Genomic DNA, 23,899 nt, shown 5'->3' with positions numbered 1-23,899 from the left:
TCTGTTACCATTAATTTTTGAATAAGCTTCAGAATTTCTACCAATATAGTTCTCATTATCATTGCTCACATCACAGTTCTGAGAATGTCTAACAACCATATCATTAAAATTACCCACAGAATCACTTCCCTTTATTTCAGATTCCTACTTCATAACATTATTACTAGACCCATTCGATGTGCATCCATTACTTATGGTATGACTTGACTAGAAGACATTATTTGTTTGAATACCATTGGTTCTTGGAGGCACCATCTGTAATGTAGCATCATGATCTGTTGATGATATGGATTTACTGCATGAATGGCCAGAACTTGTGTTCTTTTCTAGACTTTCTGAAATGAAATTGACATTTGAAATTTTTTCTACTTGTTGGGGTATCTTGTTTACACCTGCAACACTAAAAGAGATTGTTGTCATTTGGAAAGAATGCATGTTTTTTGTCACCTGGGGGGCATATGAATCTTGTAAGTGCTTTTCCTTTGGATGTCCAATGTTCAATGACACCCTCTTCTTTAGTTTAGAGCCATTATACTGAGATTCAGACCCACCTGCTATTTGAATGCTAGTTTTCCTATCTCGTATATAGAATAGCATGTAAGCTTTCTGGGAAAGCACACTTTTCTCATTGACTGAATAGACCTAGAGTACAAAATATCATAAGAATAACTTCAATCAATCTAAGCAACTTCAGTGTAATTAGTGTTACCATATAAAGAAAAGGTTCTACATAAAATTGTAGTTCTTTTGTGTATTTTGTTATACACAAATTATAATGAGCTTGCTCCACAAAATTAAACATGTCTTCACAAATGTAGCAAATGTATACCTGATTATAATCTAAAGCATGCCAGATGCCCGTGGATGAACAAATAAAGTAGAAATAATGACCAGAATTTGTGCTCCAGCCATTATGAACAAGAACACCATAAAGAGTGTACTTAAAATTGCCTTCCTGTGATTGATCAATAGACAGAGAAACTAGAATATCATTCAAATGTGCAAAATTTATTAAAAAACTAGTAGATATTACAAAAACTATATTATTAGATTCCACTGAAAATGTGATCCGCTGGCAAATAATATTGTAAGGGCTACTCACATGTGAACTACTAACAAATGGTTTGAGATCCAACGTACAACCAAAGTCTACTTTTTTTGTCAATTTTTCCTCTAGATCCAACTACACTAAAGCGCTTGAGATGAATTGCAAGAACATGTGGTCCTTTATCAATTTTGAGTTGTTTTAGAGCCTTCACTTTTACTTTGCATCATTCACATTGATATCTTTTCACTCCCCCATCTAACTTCTCCACTGCCATGTAATGGGATAATGCTTTCAACAAGGAATCTGCTTGAATGATCTCTAGGCTCAAATCTAAGAAAGGATCAAATTTATTTGAGCAATAAGAACATTGTGTGCACTTCGTCTACAAGCTAGGTTGAATCAATTGTTAATGAATAAAATCCTTTTCTAAGACTATAACCTAGAGTTCATTTGTAATAATTCAATACTGATATGTTTTTAAAAAAGAAGGTTTCAGAATCTCATGAACCCCTTTTTAAGCTATCATTGAATAGATTTTTTTATTTAAGTGTTGTCAATATTAAATTTTAATGGAGCTAGGAATTAGTTTGAGAAAGATTGAAACATGTTATCATTCAATTCCTTCATACAACATAATTATTTATGATCCAGGTTGGATACAATTACAAAAGAAAAAGGGATTTAAAAAAGAAATTGATCAACCAATATGTAGGTGCCATGATGAGATGACACAGACCTATCCATATGCAAGAACTATGGCATTATAACCTTGGAATAAACCATCAACAAGTGGAGCAACACATTCTCCAAAAATCATTGATGATGGAGAACCAGTGTTTCCATACACGTGATCAAATGTAAATGAATACGTACCAATTTGCACCTACAAAATTATAATAAAAAATTGGTAGAGGTTAGAAATATACTCTATGACTCCATTGAATGTAAAATCCAGATCTCACAATCTATATGATTAAAATACAAGGCATTAATGAATTTCAATAAATTGAAGCAAGTACTGAGAAAATATGCATCATGCACTATTTAAAAAATAAATGGCATGATAGTATTTTCATGTGCACATATTAATATACAAAAGAAACTAGTAGTTTGAAAGCTGTGTCTGATACAGAAGTGTAATTAATTAACAAGAGAGTTGGAATTGTAAAGATTATTGTTACTGTATTTCTAACAATATAGTTTTATAATGAAAAAAAGTTCTGTCAAGTTGCTCAACACACACACACACACACACACACACACACACACAGAATATTAATTTGTGTAGATTCAATTACTAAGAGTCCAATTTAAAAGTGTGCAAATTTGGCTTGAGATGCTAACTTTATAAAGTCATCTGCAAGTTGATCATGAAAGATAGCATCTCCATTTCATTATTTTGCATCTTTTCTCTTAATTAATGAAAATAAAACTTAATGTGTTTGAATCATTCATACATTGGTGGATTCTTCACCATCTTCAAAATATTGAGCATTGTAGTATATTGTTGGAGAAGGATTGGAGAAAATAAAAACATCACCTTAGATTCTATAATACCAAATTGTTTTCCATATTGTTCAATGTGCTTCCTTGTAATCTTCTTCTTACATAACTAAGAAACTGCTCTTGAGCTCATGTTGACAATATACCCAATTGTTACTTGCAATCATCAATAGATCTTGTCAAATTTGTATCTATGTAAAAAACTAGGGAGAAGTCATCATCCTTTATGTTCTCTAGTCCAAAGGTTAGAGTACCCAACACATATCTCAATAGATATAGCTATCTTCTAATGTGTTTGCCTAGGTCCTGTCAATATCTTGGAGAGATAACTTGCGAAAATCCCTGCATCTGATTAGGTATTTGTAAGATGGATGAGGATCCAAACCATATATCTGTAGTGAGATTCATTAACCTTTTATGATAAATCATAATTGGAAAACCATGGTTTTCCATTATTCTTTGGCTATCAGCCATCCCAAAGTTTTCAATCAACTCTTTGGGATACTTTGTCCAAGAAACAACTACATGATTATGATTTGTTATACATCTAACTTCAAGGCAGAAAATGCAACTATATAAGATATGTAATCTCAAATTATTTAAATCATGATCCACTTGAAGTCAAGTTTTCACTTCTTACAGTGGTTATAGGATTGTCAACATAAACAATCAGGATGACAATCTCAGTTGTTGTCTAAAAGACTTTGACATAATTCATGAGCTCAAAGGTGCTAATAAATCTGTGTTGTACCCTACACAAGGAGTTTACTTCGACCCATACAATGATTTGATCAATTGACATAACTGATGCTCTAGGAATCTCCTTGAACTTTCTTTACAATCTACTGTACTCTTGAGATGCATTGACCTGCTTTTGATAATCTGTGGACACTAACATATTTACTTCTTTCTTTCTTGAAATTCAAATCCTCTTGGAGATTCCAACTCAAACATGCATCTTCACACCCATTTGGTGAATGCACCATCCAAATTTAGTAAATGTTAAAGGATCAAGCATTTCTGAGGTTATATAACTTCAATTATTTGAACTAAGTGAGGATATTATTTTAATAGAGGCAATCTTGTTTTCTCTCAAAAAAACATATGAATATGGACAATAGGCCATTTCCTCAAGGGCCAAGGATGAGACAAACACTATAGTCCAAGAATTATTCACCTAAATCATAGTCTAATTAGGAAAATCTTAGTCTACAATGATAAGGGCTAATAATATTCACCTAGGGGACCTTTTGTTTCCTTTCTATTGTAAAACAATTGCAACTTGAGAAAGTTCAAAAATAAAGGTTTGACTCAATTTTTACAAAACCACTATACCCCAAAAAAATAAATACTGAAAAGCCTCATACTGAAATATCTTAGATTATTTCTAGGGTAATGTGGCAAGGAATGATATTGTTATCATAGGTCTTTTCAGGTTTTAATGCACAACTATAACAATTTTGGTCATTAGAAAAAAAGAGACTTATACTACAGGATAGACACTGACAGGTGGTCCTAGGTAATATGCATACAAATATACTATATGTTTTAGTTGGTAATGAGTAGATAGAAAGTTGATAATCCAAACAAAAATAGATACTTTAGTTAAACAAGAGAAGACAGAATGTAGATTATCCACTTTATCAAAATTCAACATAAGTAAAAACTAGCACAAACATGTCTTAACATGAATATAATATGCTTTGAAAGATATGTGATGCCTTGTGCTGTCCAATCCCTGTGCTCTTACACATACATTATGGTGGGACTGTCATTAGGATTCTACTTTCTTTTTGATATATTCTAGGTTTCCATTGAGGCTTGAATATGCTATCCTATTTGAATTTGTTCTACTCATTTTACCCCTATTAATTTTGACCTTCAAAGTTATACATGCATACCTTCACCTATACACAACAAAAGCCCAAGCTGATTTGGGATTTAAATTGTGCCTCTTAGCACAAAGAAAAGGGCAAGTGAAAGGAAACATTAATTATTCCTGCTTAAATTCACCAATTAAATAATACATACTAAATACATCAGGAGCCTGATTTACATTTCTAAATAAATAACACTATACCATGTAGAGAAGGGCCACATGACAAGAAGTGTCTCTCTTTAGCCCAAGAGGAATGCAGCTGATGTAATAAAGTAATTTTTTGAGGTTTAACTAACAACATATAGAAAGGAGAGATAAACAAGGATAAACAAATTGAGTATCATGACCGATGAAGATAAGGAAGAAAATTGGAACAAATAGTACAATAAAGGAGCATTGAAGCATACCTCAATGAATGAAACTCTTAACTGAAATTCTGCTTGATTTTTCAATGTTTCAGTTTTTCTAAATATCACCTCCATAACTTGAGGAATAATTCCTATCTCCTCATCTTCTGCATAACCAGTGCCCATGGTGTATGTCTTGCCAGAACCATTCTAGAATAAGATGTAAATGTCATCCAATGTGAATCCAATAGCAAACATTTAATCAAGTAGTACATGTTAATGAAAATAAAACTTAATGTGTTTGAATCATTCATACATTGGTGGATTCTTCACCATCTTCAAAACATTGAGCATTGCAGTATATTGTTGGAGATGGATTGGAGAAAATAAAAACATCACCTCAGATTCTATAATACCAGATTATTTTCCATATTGATCAATGTGCTTCCTTGTAATCTTCTTCTTACAAACCTAGGAAACTTCTCTTGAGCTCATGTTGATAGTATACCCAATTGTTACTTGCAATCGTCAATAGATCCTGTCAAATTTGCATCTATGTAAAAGATGCTCGTGTCCTTCCACTTGAAAGGGGCCTTAGCAAGACATAGTGTTATAGGTCTAAACATAGGACAAAATAGAGAAATATTTAGTATCTTATTGAGCTTCACTTTTTTTTGAGAATAGTTTAATATTCTCTACTAAATAGGGCCAACCACGTGAAGGTGGAAGCTCATTTGGCCCCACCCCCCTCCTCCTAACATCACTCTACATTCCCCGTTAACATCTAACATTCATTCATTCTTTCAACCATTAATAAAATGTAACATTCAATCAATATCATATGATAACATTCAATCAACATCACATGATAACATTCATTAACACATTAGATTCATTAACATGCAACATTCATCAATATTTTGCATTAACACATAATTCATGAACATTCATTAGCACATAATTAAATTCATTGAGACATAAAATTTAGTCATTATCAATTAAGGTATTTAGATGACAATCATTTCTATTTTTTTCTTTCTATTTCTTTTTTCTATGTAAGCTCTAAGAGGAGCATCAGTGTCATCATCAATTCCCGCCTCATCAGTTGTTCTATTCTCTTTTCTTGATGATCTCAAATTCCTATGCTGTTGCAAAAGGGGGACCTCTACAATAACAAATAAAAGAGTTAAATTAAAAATAATTTATTATAATTTTTACAAGTATTTAATTATTTTAAATAACATAACTATTGCGCTCTTTACCTGATCTGACCACATAATTTTGTCTGGACTCAACATCAACATGCTCATGAACATCGACCCCTCGGTCCTCTACAACTACTACACAAACTGTTAGGTTAATCCAAACACCAATTGCAATTACATATAACAAATTTAATAGCAAATGTATACCTCCACCACTGGGATGTACATCATGTGAACCTTTAGCATCCACAGATTGTGTAGAAGGATTGTCAGGCTACATTCCAACATCCTACGCATTGTTATCATTGCTTTCTTAAAACATATATACTCACTTTATATTGGAACTTAACATCAAATAGACTAATTGGTAAAGTATTCAATTTGAAATAAATTTCATTTAGCTTATTTACATGTGGCTCAGATGCATCATTATTAGAACCTTCCACACTGATTTCAGCTCGTAGCCATTCAGCCACGGCTCTATAGCCTTGTTGGAAGCCAATTCTCTTATCCTCTTCTGTGAGGCATCTCTTGAACTCTGAGACCTACATTTTTGTGTGGTATGGTGAATTTTATTTGCATTGTTTCATCAACCAATGGAGGGTAGTTAAAATATCAAAAGGAAATGGTAAATAGTTAGCAAGGTTTCCAACCCTTGTTACACCTTATTTTGGTCATGTTGGAGATGTTCTAAACTATCTTTGGTGTTTGGGAGTCCTAGAGGATCCAATTTCACTCTTGGTTGGGTGTGTAGAATAAAGGTCAAGTCCTGCAATCTGCCCTGTAACTGGTAACAACAAGTTTTCCTTAGACCTGATTTGTTTTGGGTTGTGTTGATGTTTGTTTTGGATTCCTTTTATGTTAGAGGGTTGGAGTTTTCCAAAAAACTTATTATCAAGGTTGGGTGTATGAGGCCTTGAATGGTACAAGGGAGAAGTAACTAGTATGCAACCTTATGTGATGAGTTGAGTCCATGAATTAAAGGAGCAGTTGTAACAGAAGATTAGTTCCTTTTTTGAAGGTGAATCAAGCCTTGAATGTTCTTGTGGAGAATAGAGGATTGGGGTGATAACTTGAATTTTTTACTTGTTCCAAGGTGCTAGGAATTTGTTGGTGCTTCCAAAGCGTGTTATCATATATTGGTGTGGAGGAACACTGAGATCCAAGTTGAGGATTAGGAGCATAGGCAAGCTAGTCTATCATAGCATTTCCCATCACATTATATAAAAAATTTGATACAATTTTTCATTTACTAATACTTACAACTCTTGCTTGAAGTTTCAAAAAACCACCAAAGCTGAGCTTGTGTGTCCCGTGCTTTTCTAGTCTTGCCTTTGTTGCCTTTGATGTGTCAGGCAATCTATGAAAAGTTTGAAATATGTTAAATAGTATAAATATAGAGGTTAATTAGTACATAATTAGGTTCTCGATAGTATCACATACCTTGCTGTACTCTCCACTGGTGTAATATTATTTTTCTTGTTAGCTTTATACTTTCTATCCAAAATCAAAGCCTGCCACTCAGCCTCAGGAACATAGGGCGGATGCTCGTACCTGGGGTTATCCCGTAAATTTTTTTTGTATTGGTCCCTAATATACTTCAAACATAATCCAACTTTTTCAAGGAGCTTGTTTCTCTTGAATGCATGAGGTCCAAAGAGTTGGGTCATGCTCTCTATAAGCTCATCCTTCAATAGTTTGTCTTGGTTATTCCACCTTTTAAGTAAAAAAAAATATGTTAGACTCAAAAATGAAGTGAAGCTACCTTTAATATAGTTCAAGAAATGGATGAAAAGAAAAACTATTCTAGCAATGATATGAAATCAAAATAGTGGTTTGGGTGTTTAGTTAGGATATGATGTTCCATCAGGTACGCAGGGTGGGCCCGAATATTCGTAAACACTCATCACCAAGTTTTCTCCAAAAAACATCATTCCCTACAAAAAAATCATGGGATCATTAGTCAATGAAGAGTGATCAAAAACTAAATTACTATTATATCACTATAGAATAATAATAACTTTAAAGTACTTGGAACATTGCCAGCATCCCCTCCAGGTGGTTGCTCCATATTGTGCCCCTATGTCAAAGATCAAGTATAAAAATGTTAGCCAAAAATTTATTGACTAAATGGTATGTTGGAGTAATTGATTAGAAGTTGGTTTAATAGTATGTACCACCCCCATGATAGTAGCCTCGTTTGTATCTATGCAGTTCAAATTGTAATCAATAAGAAGCTCTTCCCCTGCACGTATTGATTTTATCACACAGATGAATACATGATTTCCCTCGCGTGCCTCAAATATGCAATTGGGTTGCTTTATAGTTGACCCAGGTCATGTACTATTTATAAAACCCACAATATTCCTTGTTTCTTTTGGCCTTCCGTGAATGTATATAGCCACACTTTTACTTTGATTATTGTCTTGTTGTTGTATATAATTTTCTGAGAGGGCATACCTACGCATACTTTTTTTATATTGAACAATATGCATCCAACTTTTTTAATCATAAAATGGTCCAACATACTCCATCAATTTAGAAACTTTGTTGTAAGACACCTTTATGCCATCCATAGAAAGTAGGCCCAAACCATGTAGTGATGATGGTGCTATGCGATATATCCTCTCATTAACACAAAAATCAGTGTTTATTGGAGGAAGTTCCTTGGGTAGCCAATGTTTTTGTAGATGTTGGTACCTCAAGGGCACCTTAATGTCGCCTTCCATCTCATCATCATAAGAACATGACCCCCCTTGAGCAAGGAAAAATTTCATGCGTTTATTGAATTTCCTTCTAGTCTTTTGACCTCTAGTTAATCTCCCTATTCTAGATAAATTGCATGTCTCACTTTCCTCTTCTATTCCTATATTTCTCTCACTCGAAGAAGACACTTCTAACAAATACCTATTCAATGGTACCTGAAAATGGGAGAGATTTTAGAAGACATCAATATTACTATTGATAAGTGTATTAAATAGACTATCTATAAGGAGTATTGACTTATACTTGTCGATCCATGAGACTGTGCGGGATGCTCCTGAAAGGGGTTCAGTTTCCTGCAAATATAATTCAATTATCGTGAGCATAATCACATCATAATCATAATCAAATCCATCATAAGCATCACATAAAAATTAAAAAAATTAAAAGTACACAATATAACACTTAAATCAAGCTCACATTATAAGCCTACTAGGGAAGTAGGCCTAATGAAGGGCTAAAACTGGGTTTTTGTATCAGCTAATGAGTTGAGGGCTTATTCATGTTGGGGACATGCTATTTGAAGTTGTTTGATGTGTGTGGAGGTGGAGGAAACACCTAGTTAAGGTGAAGTCAAGTTTGGTGCCTATTGAGGCATTATGAGCATTTGATAGTTTGTTGATTAGATTGCTTGGATGAATCCATTGGATCGATTGAGGGACATTCATGGGATTATTCCAAAGATGTAGAACCTAAGGTGGAATAAGCATTTGTTGTGCACTCTAATAGGTTATGGATTTGGCTTGGATCAAGGAGAGGGATCTTATGAAGATTCTTGGTTGGTGTTGTGAGAACACTATGGAAGTCCCTCTTGTTATGAATGATTGCAAGTCCACCTAGGGTCTCTGCATCACCTATAGAGGCAGAATTATTAACCAACAAATTGGGTAAGAACTTATATTATGTTTTCCCTATGAATTTTATTTTAGGTACAACTCCCTTTTATAGATATTTAATAAATTCCCTTTTCTAAACTAAACACTTACAAATGCTTTTGACCTGAAAGAAAATAAGGCTCAATACATTCAAGCATCAATATGTGTTTTAAATAGTTTTATTTAATTAATTTAGATTAATAGTTAATTTAGATTAGAAATATTCTATTTGTAGTTGAAACTTGTAGCTTTTAAATAGATAATGAATAAACTATGTAATCATATATATAAGACAAATACATTTCTATCAAGAAATGAATATTAAATAGATTAAGGATTGATGGAATACCTCTAAATTTCATCATCATCATCCTCGTTGTCATCATCATCATCATCATCCTCCTCCTCGTCATCATCATCATCATCATCCTCGCCATCATTGTCATTGTTGTCATCATCATTGTCATCGTCATCATCATCATCAATGTCAACATCATCTTCATCATCATCATGAGTAGTAGCATCATCGCCATCATCTTCTTCTTCTTCTTCTTCATGAAAATTTATGTCAGGAACATCATCCAATAACTGTCGATCATGATCACCATCTACATCATCTTCTACTTCTTCGGTATCTTCTTCTTCCATCGTATTATACTTTATTGGCCTTCCTCCCGATTCATGTCTAACAACAAATGACCAACCCGATTTATGTGGAACCTCTGAGTAAAATACCTGCTCACATTGGCTTGGAAGAACATAGGGCTCATTCCCAACTAGCTCAAATGACCTTATATTAACCATTGTAAATCCATTATCATGTTCAATAACATTTCTATCAGGATCATTTGGATTAAGTCATAGCCTGTACCATTTGACAACGAAGAGTACTAATTTGAAGGAACTAAAGTCACACTCAAGTATATCATCCAAAATGCCATAGTATCAATTTTCAAACTCTCGAGGATGTAAGTCATTTCTAGATGAAATATTAGTCACTTGAAATAATATAGTTATTCCTGAATCACAAGTTTTCTTTGTGTCATCCAACACTTTGACACAAAATTTATGACCATTATAGAACATAGCCTTGTGGTGTTTAACCTGCAATAATATGTGAAACATGTCAAAATTATTGTATCATGAGTTGATAAACATATGGGTGATTAATAAATTTGTACATACCTGGAAATCTCTTAAACCACTTGCTAAATCTATTTCTGTTTGCGTAACATTGGAATCTCCATTAGGATGAGCTTCTTTAACCAATGAAGATACACCTTTCCATGTTAATGTCTGACTAGAATGTTGACATCGTTCAATCCATATTGTCATCCAATCAAGATTGTTTGCAATATACAAATGCATTGCATCCCACTCTCAAGCACCTGTACAAAAAAATAAAAATAGACAACTTACAACCGATTTACTTTAAAGATTAAGAAATAATTTATTACAATAACATCTTATAATTTATTACCTCTCACTTTCCTCAATGTACCTTTCCCCATCAAGTACTCCCCATCTAATTTTTTAAAAGGCTCGAGATCCCAAATGCAATCTACATGGATATTTGATGCAAACTTAGGAAGATATTTAGTAATGTACACCATAGTCTGGTATACCATACATCCCTCTACCATAGAACCCTTAGGATGTGCTCTTTGTCAAACTAAAGCCTTCAAAGATTTCAAGTGCCTCTCAACCATCCACATTGACCTAGTGTGTATAGGTCCACACAATTCAATCTCCTCAACTAGGTGTATGAGGTAGTGTTCCTGTGCATTGAAAAAAGTTGGAGGTAGACACTTTTGCATTTGACACAGTAAATGAGGAATTATTCTCTTCCAATAGTTTATATCTTCTTTATGGATTTCTTTAGATGGCAACCACCTACATTAAGAGATTCAAGTCACAAAAAATATATAGATACGAGACTTTACAAAATAATATACAATAGATTACATAGCAAGAAAAACAAATCATGAATATAATAAATATATACAACAAATTTAATAGATATTATTGCTTACCTCATGTATTTTCCAAGATTGTATATCACTTGTTTGATATTATTGTTGAAGGGCTCTAGGAGAGATAGAGGAAGCATGTACTACAGTAATTATAAACCAATCATTTCATTATTTTCTAACATAACATAATGAATAGTACACATATTTTATGAATATATTGTAAATACAAAAGAGCATAACTTACCTTGATGAAAGTATGCCAATCATGCGTTTTGAGCCTTGGCCCAAATTCACTTTTTTTTGATATGAGATTTTTTATGTTCACAGCAAATCCTGTGGGAAATTGAATTTTTCATATGAATTCTTTTATGGCATCACTTTGCTGCTTCGTTAATAACCAAGGAAGGGCACTTATATTAATCTGATCTCTGTTTCTATTTGAGTGAATGAAATTCTTCAATGCATGATTGGATTCATCAATGTCATTACAAATTTTGACAATTTTTTCTTTGTCACACTTTCCATCCAATATTTTCCACAATGTCTCTGTTATATTCTTTCCAATATGCTTAGTATCAAACAAATGCACAATTTGTAAGTGCTCATAGTAGGGCAACCTACTAAATTATCTGGGATAGCTTTTTAGTCCCTTTGGAAGGTTGTCAGTACTGCCTTGACGACCTTCACAATCATCAATTACACAATTAGTAAACAAAAATCACAATAGAAATATATAAATTACAAACATAAACCATTAGGTAGAATGACATTACCTCAACGATTAATTCTATTATATTCCAACTTCCATAGGCGAGGTGTCATTCTTCATGGCTTTGATGTAGTATCTTCTTTCCCATTGAAAAGATGTTTTTCCGTACTTCGATACTTATGATTCCTGTGGAGGAAGTGTCTACACTCATCAAACACCTACTTTCCTAAAATTTTTGAATGCCGAGATTTCATCTTTGGACCACAAACTGGACATGAAAATTTTCCCTTTGTTTGAAGACCTACAAGATAATGATATAATTGGATTATTAAATATGTTGATTTTTATAATTAGAATTATCATGCACAACTTGAATTCACTATAACATACCACAAAAATGTGTTAGGCCTGGGGCATCATGTATTGTCCATGCAAGTATTGCATGGAATTAAAATTGTCTTTGTCCTATTGGTCTAGACACATCATACATAGTGACACCATTCCATAACTCCACCAACTCGTTGATAAGAGGCTCAATATATAAATTCATATCTTTTACTTGATATTTACCTACTTGAATTAACAGTAACATTACATAATTATTGTGACTGTTTTATTGCAAGATTTGTAAGTACATGTAAATTAATAACTATCAAATGATAAGATACTTGGAACAATCATTTCCAACATAATGTGCTGCATCTTTATTGACATCCACAGAGGAATGTTATTGTTGATAACAAAAATAGGCCACACTAAGTAAACAGATCTCATCTCTCCAAATGGATTGAGACCATTCGCTGCCAATGAAAGCCTAAGATTATGAGGTTCTTCTTTGAAGTGTTGCCACTTTTTCTCTATGTGCATAAATGCCGAACCATCCGCAAGGATAGAAATAATGTCATCTTGACTTCTATTGCATGCATGATAATTCATAAATTGAGCCAAGCTACTACACCTGAATAATTGTCACATCCATGGAATAACAGGGATGTAACAAAGAACCTTTTGAGACACCCTTTTTGTTAGCCAATCTATTTGATATCTACTCATACGACATACAGGGCATTGTGTTGCAAATTCATGTTCTTTATAATATATAATATGATCATTGGGACAAGCATGTATTGCTTCATACTCTATTCCAATATCTTTCATAACAGTAGATAATTCTCGATATGAGCAAGGTAGAATATTTGATGGTGGTAACAAAAATTCACCTATCAATCTACAACAAAAAATATAAGTTGTTAATATAAACAATATTAGTGGTACATTATTCACCCTTTGTGAACTATAAAGACATATATGACATACCTTAACATACGTGACATTGTTATGTTGGATAAACCATTCATAACCTTCAAGTTCAACAACAACAATACAATAGAGAGAAGAGTTGTTTGGGAGTCTTTGTATAGGGGCTCGTATGCCTTCTCAAGTAGAGGTACATTGAGGCTATCATCATCATCATGATCAGATATGCTTGGACTAAATGTGTCATGGATAATGTATTTATACCATCATCTTCAATTGTGTTTTGTGGCACATGATCATCATCTTCCATGGGATCATTATCTTCACCTTGGATATTCGCACCTCCATGTTACTCCACTTCAAAAACCATATTCTTTGGATTGTTGTGGTTCATATCATGTACTTCCCTGGGGAGATCAACCTATATAAAATTGATTAACATAAATAAACCATGATAATCAACTCATCATCAAGTGATTTTATATGTATATAAATTGTTAAAATGATATAATGAACAACTTACCAGTGGATGATAGTCATGCCCCCCTTCAATGTGACCATTCTCCCTACAATGTCTCTTAACTATTTTGATTAGCAATCTTCTACGGTTTAAGCCCTTACAAATTTTTCAAGGACAATAACATTTTCCATCACCTTTTCTTTTCAAGTTAGACCACAATCTAGCAATTGTCTCCCTATTTTGTTCTTCACTTATATTATCTGACATGATCATTCTTTATAGGAAGCAAAAATCGGGCTATGAAAACTTTGGTCTACAACTTTCACAAACTAAGCAAAACTGTCAAAAGTACACAAATCTTCTTCGACCTAGCTAAATACTTTAATCTTTTAAAAATACTTTCTTTGACTTTATTCCTAAGACATTTAACCCAATCACCTTTTATAACATTTAGTTAATTGCTCTAGGAAAATTTGTGGATAAGATTATTTGTAAAAATTTGGACAACCACCTGAAGGTCTTATATCAAGAGACCTTACAACATTAAGCCACTAAAAGAAATTTCAAAACATATAAGCTAAAAGTCTACTTAAAATATACATTAGATTAAAAAATATACAATTTTCATACTCGAGTGTGCGGCTATAACTCGTGCAACGACCTTCTTGCTTAGTTGTAGAAGCTCTCTAGTAATCAAATTATACAAGCTACAAGGCCTAACAACAATTTCAAAACATATAAGCTACAAGTCAAGAAATATTAGATGACATGGCGAAAGGAACAAAATTTACAAGCTTTAGCAAGACATATTAAATGACATCATAGTGCTAGAGAGATCACAATTATATGAGTCAAAAATAGTCATGAAAAAGCACATAAATTAGTTATTATCTGCATTGTCATCTAGCTTCAGAAACTGTGAAGTTTTTCATCAGGTTTATTGCAAAGCTGTAGTGTTTTTTATTGGCAGAACTAGGGATGCAGTGTAGGCTTTCTATGGCAGACTAGGGTTTCACGGTTGGAGATTCATGGCATAGAGCTAACCATACACACCAAATAGAGAAAATAGTACACAAAAAGATAGCTGAGACTGTTAAAACTAGAGCCAAAAATTAATAAAGAAACACTACAACCAATATACCCTGGGAATATCTATTTGGAGTTGAAGAAGGAGTTCACTCTTTATGTAGTCCTAAATATGTGAAGAAGATGAAAGAAAGAAAGAAAAGATTTATTAAAACAAAAATGTATTACCACATGTAAGAAACTACCATTATATTAAAGTTTTTAATTTTTTTTTGGCATTTTTTTCAAAGGGAGAGAAGATCTAAACATGAAATATGTAGGTATGGAAGGAAGGAAGATCGCGGTATAAGAGAACATCTGAACACGAGCTAAAGAAGAGCTAAAATATACATATGCATTGTTGACAAGGGATAGAAATGAATGAATATATAACAAGGAGAAAATAATCAGTAAAGGAAGGGACGTGAAGATCTGATACTACAAATTTGATGTGATCAATCATAGGTGATTTTTCTCTTAATAGGGTATTTATGTTAAAAATTATTGTGTTTAAATGTGTGGATTATTGTGTTACATGTTATTTTATTCTTATTTTTTGTATACTTCTTGTTGATGTAACTTAGTACATGAAGTATATAGTTAAAAGTTTATTACTCTGATACTTGGTGAAAGCTAACAATTTACTAGTGAAGGATGAATTAGATATTATTATGAAGTTTTAATATAGTTCCCAAGTTGATATAGGAAAAGTTTAAGTTTGTAAGATGTTGAGAGTTTTTTAAGGCCCTATTCGATAGCCGAGGAAAATTGAGCCCCCCTCCCTCCTTAGTTATTTAACAAAAACATGTCAAGGTATCCAACAAAGGATCATGGGAAAGAATGGGATGCATTAATACCATATGAACAATATGCCTATAATGAATGGACAAATAGGAGAAATGGTATTAGTCCTTTTAAGATAGTATATGAAAAAAGATAGAGGATATTTTAAATTGAGGGATATGAAGAGTATGGATAAAAGGAGTTCTCATGCTGAATATATAGTAGAAGCAATGAGAGAGGTTCATGAAAAGGTGAGAGCTAATTTATGGAAGTGTTTACAAGGTTGCTACCCCACACACTAGAAGAAAATTGTACAGGAATCCCTCACTGCACACGTTTGTCTTTGAAATGATGACAAGTAAAAGAGTTGTTAGGGTATACCTAAAAGGTGTGGGATAGGAAGAAATTTAGCAGTATAGATATGTTGATTGAAGAAATATAAAACCAAATTGCATTTGACAAGATCTTTTTCTTTAATTTCTTATTTTTGGCTTTGCAAGAGATTTAATGATGATAATGTATAATAAAAGGAAAGGTTGCATGGGTATAGGGGTACTTGGGTATAGGTACAGGTACAAGTATAGTTATCTTTCAAAAAAGGGAAAGGGGGTATGTGGTTGCCTAAAAAAAATTAAATATAGATTTTATATTTTATAGAAAATCTGAAAATATGATTCACGAGTCAAAATATATATGCTGAATGTTAAAACTTTTGATGCATAACAAAGAAGGAAAACTCTATATATGAACAAGAGGATCATAAATCATATCACGACATACTACAAATGATAAGCTTCTAGTTCTAACTTGAATAGTGAAAATTAGAAAATGTTTAACAGTTTACTAATACTCAATATTGTATCAAAGATTCTAACTGATTACATATAGAATTAAGCTTGATAAATAGCAAGCTAATATGCAAATGTAAAATTGAAAACAATATCAGACATTTTAATCTACATGCCAGTTTTAAACATTTTTCAATGGGGGTGGAATTTGTCAATGATGTGGCATTTCTGGTTGTAGGGTACATACCTAGGCAAGTACCAAATATGGGATATGCCTACTAGTACCTAGTACACATACCAGGAGTCTGGATATGTTTACATGTGCTATCTTGATAAAAGGGTGTGGGATAGGAAAACATTTAGCAGTATAGAGATAGTGATTAAAGAAATATGAAGCCAAATTGCATTACTTGGCAAGAGTTTTTTCTTTAATTTCTTATGTTTCTGTTTGCAATAGACGTATGTGATAACAATTAATAGCCTTCATAGGCAATATAGTCGAATCTATGAAAATATTGGACAAGATAACATAGTCCCATTTTAATTAGTAATAGGAGTGATTAGAGTAAATATCTAAATAAACTATGCTTGGGGACTTGCTTATTCCTAAGATTGTTCAATAAATTCACGAAATACTAGGAAGGAAACTCAACATTAGAAATGAAAAACTGCATTGGAAATCCATAGCTATGATGCATTTAACATCTTCAAATTCCCTCTTTTATACAATATGACAATGAATTGTGTATAACAATGGAAGAAACTAATTCATTATTAATGCACTATTTCATGGAATCAATTGCTGCCTGAAACTTGTTTTGGACTATCAATAAAATTAAAGACTAACAATAACCACAATATCAGCAACCTTATGCATACCTTCAAAAGTGGACGAAGGAGAAAACTTCCAAGAAATAGATTCTCAAAGTTAAATTCTCCACCTAGAGCAGATACATAATTGTTTTGGTAACCGTCCTCACCACTAAGTGATAAAACAATAGATGGCAGTGACTCTTCTGCACCTTCTCCAACAAAGATATGAACCACAATTTCATTGAGCTTCTGACAAGAGAATGAATATCCTCCAAGTTTTTTTAGATGATAGTCCTCCTGTAAATAGAAAACCAAAGATTTAGAACTCAAATTTAAATAAGAAAAGTAAATATAAGCACAAATAATTCTCTGTGTTCTAAGTCCCTGCAATTACAACACATGAAACTATTTTCAAGTCTTTTATAATACTATTTTGACTGCACCGCATCCTACAGTTAAGAAAATGTGTTGACCATATGACCAATTGCTTCCCAAAAACAAGACCCTTGCAAAAAGAAGAAAAAAGGTGATTCAAGTATTAGATGTTGCTCCATCTAAAGTAGTATCTCCCTTGTTGGATATTATGCAGTATCATTAGAGACAATACAGACAAACTTCACAACAAAATGCCAAGAATGGCCTAGAAAATCACCAAAACTAGAAGTATTTTGGTAAAGTTTCAATTTCAAAACTCAAAATGAAATATTATGCTAGCTTTCTAGCTTCCCCAAATAACTTTTTACAACTTAAAATCAGTCTTATCAATCATCCATTAACAAACTTATAATTACTTTTCATTTGAAAGATACTAAATTACTTCCCTAAAAATACTAAAGTTTCCATTAAAAAAAACCTAAATTTAAAAAGTAAAAGGGTTTTTTTCAGTAAAATCCTCAAAAATTGTCACCAAAATGATGGCCAAGAAGTTTTCATTTTCTTGCCATGCCCAACTTAGTAATTTGTGAGGTTATACAAAATTTTTTAATTTGCAAAAGTGATTAAAATTTGTCACCAACTTGTACCTCAATGCATTAAAAAGGGCTTTAAAACATAAGCTAACTTCTAATATAGCTTATCAGTTCATTACCAGACCAAATGTGAAGCATTTCAATTTATTTCACTCTACTCTTAATGCATATTGATATGAGTTTATTTATTCCAATTGTAGAAGAAAATGTTAGAATAAAATAACATCGAAAGATTCATACTATGTCAGTATATCATTATCTCCTAAAATACTGAATTCAAGATAATTATAGAACTTGGAAGAAACCCAAATTGGAAATCTTGATGCTTTCCGACATTTGTCTTTAGTAGAAATGCTTTCTTCAATTCTAGAATCCTATCAAAATAATTGTGCAATCCAATTCAAAATTTGGGAGCATTCGAAAACCCCAAAAATTTAGTTGGATTTTTGATGATTGATCTTCTAAGGTTGTGGGTGATGATTTTTTTGAGAGCCATGTTAAAACCCATAGTAGTGGCTATGGGAGCCAAGTCAAAACCCAATGATGAGGTTTAGGGAGCCTTTCTAAACCCCATGGGTCTCCTTGATAGATAGAATCATTATGTTATGTGTGGCTTTAACCTTTTGCTAACTTTTGGGCAAGTGGATCTTTGTTTAACTTTATTTTAGTTGTCAATTGTTTTCTTGTTTTGGGTTGTTGTCTTGTAATCCTCTTTCTATTGTAGCTATTTATTTTAGTGGGGTACCACGTCCCCTTAAATATTTTATTGTAAAGGGTTTTGGATCCCCTTCAAAGACTAGTTTTTCCCTAATAAAAAATATTCCTTAATGTTCCAACTCATCCACTTGAGTTATCCTACATTTGAGATTCAAACATAATCAACTAATTACCATGGAGACTTGGTTCAAATGACTACATATCCATCATGTATTGATTTGCATCTATAGAATAACTTTCAAAGAGTGGAAATCCTTATGTTTGTAAGGATCAATAATTACGTTAGTGTAGATTAGGCTTTTATTTGTGAAGAGTAGATTCAGTCCATGATTATTATTTATGTAGAAAATAATTATTCTTAAATATTTTCTATCCTCTATTAGTAAAATCAATATCATTTTTATAGATAGCTTGACTAAAATAATGTAAAGGTTTGGGAAATGTAAATTTATTATTCAAACTCATGCTCTCTTTTTATTTTATTTTTTGGTTGGTAAGGGCATATATTTATATTAAAAATTAAAAAAGAAGTACAAAATTGGGATTCCAAGATAGTCCCATCATCTGATAAGTAAGATCCCCATAGTGACAACCACCTATCCTTGAAGATTCTACCCTTTACATGTTGCAAGGAAAAAGGATCACCGAGTGATCAAAATAGGACAACCATGGCATAGAAAAGATAAAGAAAGAGACAAGAGCCCCAAACATCATTACATGAACTAATGCTTTATCTCCTCCTTGGTGAAGTTGATGATGACATGGTCATCAATGACAAATTTCCCAAGATGGAATGAGAGAGATGTACATGTCCACACTAGAAAATGGGTTAGTTAGTGGACCCCCACTCACACTATCAAAAGCCCATACCAGAATGAATCAAACCATGCTCCACACCCTACTAAAAACTGACCATCACAACATAACCACTTGCAATAGCTTCCATTACCACCTTTCTCTACTTACTATCTCAAGATTGGATTTGGCAATGAATCAAGAGGTGATCATCAACATCCACTAGAGTATTAGATTTCATTGGTGTCCTTTTTTGTTGTTGAACCACTTGACTTTCAAGAAAATCCCTATCTAGGCTTAAAGTTTGCAAGAAGAGGAGCTCTGGTATTATGATGAAGACTTGGTCTATGTCAAATGAGATTCCAAGACACAAGATTTAAATTCTTTAGAAGGATTGAGAAGGCCACATAATTGCAAGACCCATTTCAATCAATTAAGTATGGCATGGGCACCAATAATTAACACATTTTCAATCACCTAACCTCTATTTTTTTAAAAGTAGTATGAATCTAGAATTAAAATATGGGATGAGAAGATAACATACACTTTAATGATTTCTCTCATGCCTCAAATGTTGCTAGAATATCTGCAGTAGTGCAACCCTTGCTCCAACAAACTTTGTAGGCTACAACTCTTGCATGAGGAGCTCCTCCCTTTGCAACCCCTTCAACATATCCATACAAACTCACATGTTTCACAAAATTTCTAGATGATGTGGACAGAGTGTGTGATCCGTGCCCTTCTACATCTCGTGGTGTAGCAAGATCTCCATTTTTGAGATGCCCATCTCTAGCCTCATGTGCCATGTAGAAGTATTTGGCACCAATTAATTTCTTGGTCCACAATAATATTTATCAAAACACATCTGCCACAAAAAGAGAAGCAACAGTGCCAAAACATTTCTGTGCAAGGGCATTTTTTAAACGTAGATAAGCAAAAATTTCAAGCACATTAAGGGTGAATTTTTGAAATGTTGGTGTTGATGCAGATACTTGTTGCAGTCAGTTGCGGTGAAGTTCATGCTACTTTGACAGAAATCCTTCCATATAGATAATACCCTGGCCCTGGGAGATTTGGTTCATAATTTTTCTTCAGCTACTCTTAAACATTATGCATATAAGCTTAAACATTGTGACCAACGTAACATTTTTTTTTCTCTTATAACCCAACAATGTCACAATTGTGACGTTATAATAAATTAACATTGCAATTGCGATGTTGTTGGGTTATATTTGAAAAAAAAAAAATACCAAATACACATTACATCTACCTGCCATTGCAAATTGGTGTCGCAAATCCACCCCTAAGGTGAGACTATGCCGAGTGATTCAAGTGCTAAGAAAATAGTAGATTCCGAGTAGTTCAGGTGTCAAGTTAGAAATAAAATTATAGTATGTACTAAGCATCAATAACTTCAAGTGCCAAGCAACATAGATTGGAAATATTAGTTTGTGATTGCACAAAAAACTATTTAAACCATTTTCAAGTTGACATAAGGTTAGATTTTAATTCTTTAAAGATAAGGACGAATCTATTTGCACAATCCCTATGTATTTACATGCAACTAATCAGAAAATAGGAAGGGTTAAGTGGAAAAAAGAATGAATCTTAACTCTAGATTCATACCTAACCCTAAGCCACCATAGTCTTTATAAGGAAGATGAAGCCCCAACAAAGAAGAGGCAACAAGAGGCGAATAATTGAATTTGTTCAAAGAGCATTCAAGGTGACTTAGTAGTAAGAGTGAATTGCATAATCAATTGGAAATGAACAAAGAATAGAAGGACACAACATTGTCAAATTAGATCAAAGATGATCAAGAAGGACTCTATACATATTTGATCTTTAATCAAGCAACTAGAGCCAATCACAAGATCTATGTTGAGCATCCTAACAGGTGATTTTAGTTAAACCTTCTAGGTAGAGTAGTCCTAATAGACTGTTGTGATTCCTTTAATAGAGTGACATTCCAAGTGGATGTTCTAAAGACCTTTAGCTAGGGACACTTCTAACAAGGTGTTGAAATCCTCTAACAAGGTGGGACTTAACACTCCTTGCAAGCCTTTAATAGGGTAGATCATGTTTCATGGTCAAAGCATTGTAACATTAATTGACTACAGTTTATTGCTACAATAGTGAAGATCTGTGGGTTTCATCCCCACCCCAATTTTACCTTCTCTTTGGAGGGTTTCTAGGTAATCATATCCCATGTTAAGTGTGTATGTTCAATTTATTACATGTTTTAGATGCATTTACTTTTTATGTTATTTTTAGTTCATATACGCATGCATCTAATGAATCATGAAAGTTTTAATAGCTAAAGTTTGAACTTCTGATTCACCACTCCTCTCAAAAGTATATGTTTCCTATTTGTAATTCCAACAATTGGTATCAAAGCCTAGTTCTCAGAAGAAGAAGTTTTGTAGCTTAGAGGAAAGATCTTGAAATTGAAGTTTACAAATTGGGAAAGATCATTGAGAGCCAAGAGATTGAGATATATCTCATGCTAAATCAAATAAATGAAGCTAGAGATGCTTTGAAGAGTTCCCTGAAAAGAATGAAAGAGATTTCTTTAGCAGATAATGATGCATAATACAAAGAGATTGACCCCACAAAGCTATTTGTAGATGGTAACTCCAGTAAATTTGATACAACAACTGTATAGCTAATGGAAAAGAACAGAGCATGTTGGTGCTCAAAATTGTAGCCTGAATTTTGAGCACTGTTGAGAAAATTGAGCCCTATGAGTGCTTTTTGATAAGGTTGTACCTAGCTATACCTTTGAGACCTAAGAGGTGTTCAATGCTTCTAGCATCTTCTATTTAGTGAGTATAAGTGTTCTATGAAGTTAAATTGTCATTCCGAGTCATTTTGTGAAGTCTTTATTTGAGCAAGTGTCAATTCTACATTTTCACCTGTGTCAAACAGTGACAGGAGGCTGTGTTTGTGAATGAATATCTTGCACCCATAAATGTTTCATTACTCACCACTTTGGGAGTATGTAGTGTCCATACCTGAGAACTTATGTTTCAAATTTCAAGCCATTTTGAGTTCCTTTGACTAGGTTTCGAATCCCTCAAAGTTGGTAGTTTACTGTTTTCACACATTTGCAAATTGCACACATTTTTGGAAAGCCCTATTTGATGTGCTATAACTTTGACCCAGTTGACCCAATTGTTGAATTTCCTTTTGCGTTGCATTATAGAGGTTAGGGACTTGTTATGTTTCAAGTTTCAGCTTATGAAGAATCCATTTGATCAGTTTTCAAATGCGATTCCAAATGCAATTTCTATCTTTTTACTGGTGTCATAAAGTGCAAATTGATTGGAACCCCTGTTTGTGATGTGATGTAGGTCAGATCGAATGGATTGTACCACTACATTTTCCTTTGAAAATACTCTAAGTGTGTCAGTTTTAAAGTCTTGACGAATCCATATGCACACTTTTCCAGGTCAATTCCATTTGCAAAAAATATTTTCTGTCAGTGTTTCCAGTCTGCAAAATTGGAGTAGCCCACTTTGACTGCTTTCCATTTGCACCCTATTATTCGTCATGAGCCCAAGCCATAGATCCATATTTTTCTCATGATAGAGAACCAATGTCCCAGTTCTTGTGCCCCCAAAGGTTAGTTTGCCTAGTTTTCAAAGCCGAATCCAAACCTAATTTAGTGTTTTCTGACATTTTATCTACAGGTGATTTTGAGAGGTCAACTTTGATAGCGAATATCTTTGGACCTTGAATTTTTCATGAGATGAGATTTGACATGGTGCAAGAGTGCAAAGAAAAGAGTCAGTGTGCCAGCTTTCAGAGCCTAATCAGGTGATTTCATCAGTTTTTAAGGCCAGTCAATGGAGATCTTGGTGCAAAAGTGGCAGGTTGCAAAAAGGGATAAAATGCGTTTTAAATGTTGTTTCAGTGATGGATTTTGTTTTCAATCAGTTCGAGATGCCA

The sequence above is a fragment of the Cupressus sempervirens genome, chromosome 5 (genome assembly GCF_028749045.1).
Source record: "Cupressus sempervirens isolate cs-2001-9-10 chromosome 5, ASM2874904v1, whole genome shotgun sequence".
Taxonomy (NCBI): domain Eukaryota; kingdom Viridiplantae; phylum Streptophyta; class Pinopsida; order Cupressales; family Cupressaceae; genus Cupressus; species Cupressus sempervirens.
The sequence above is the reverse complement of the archived record's forward strand: the minus strand, read 5'-3'. Positions refer to the sequence as shown.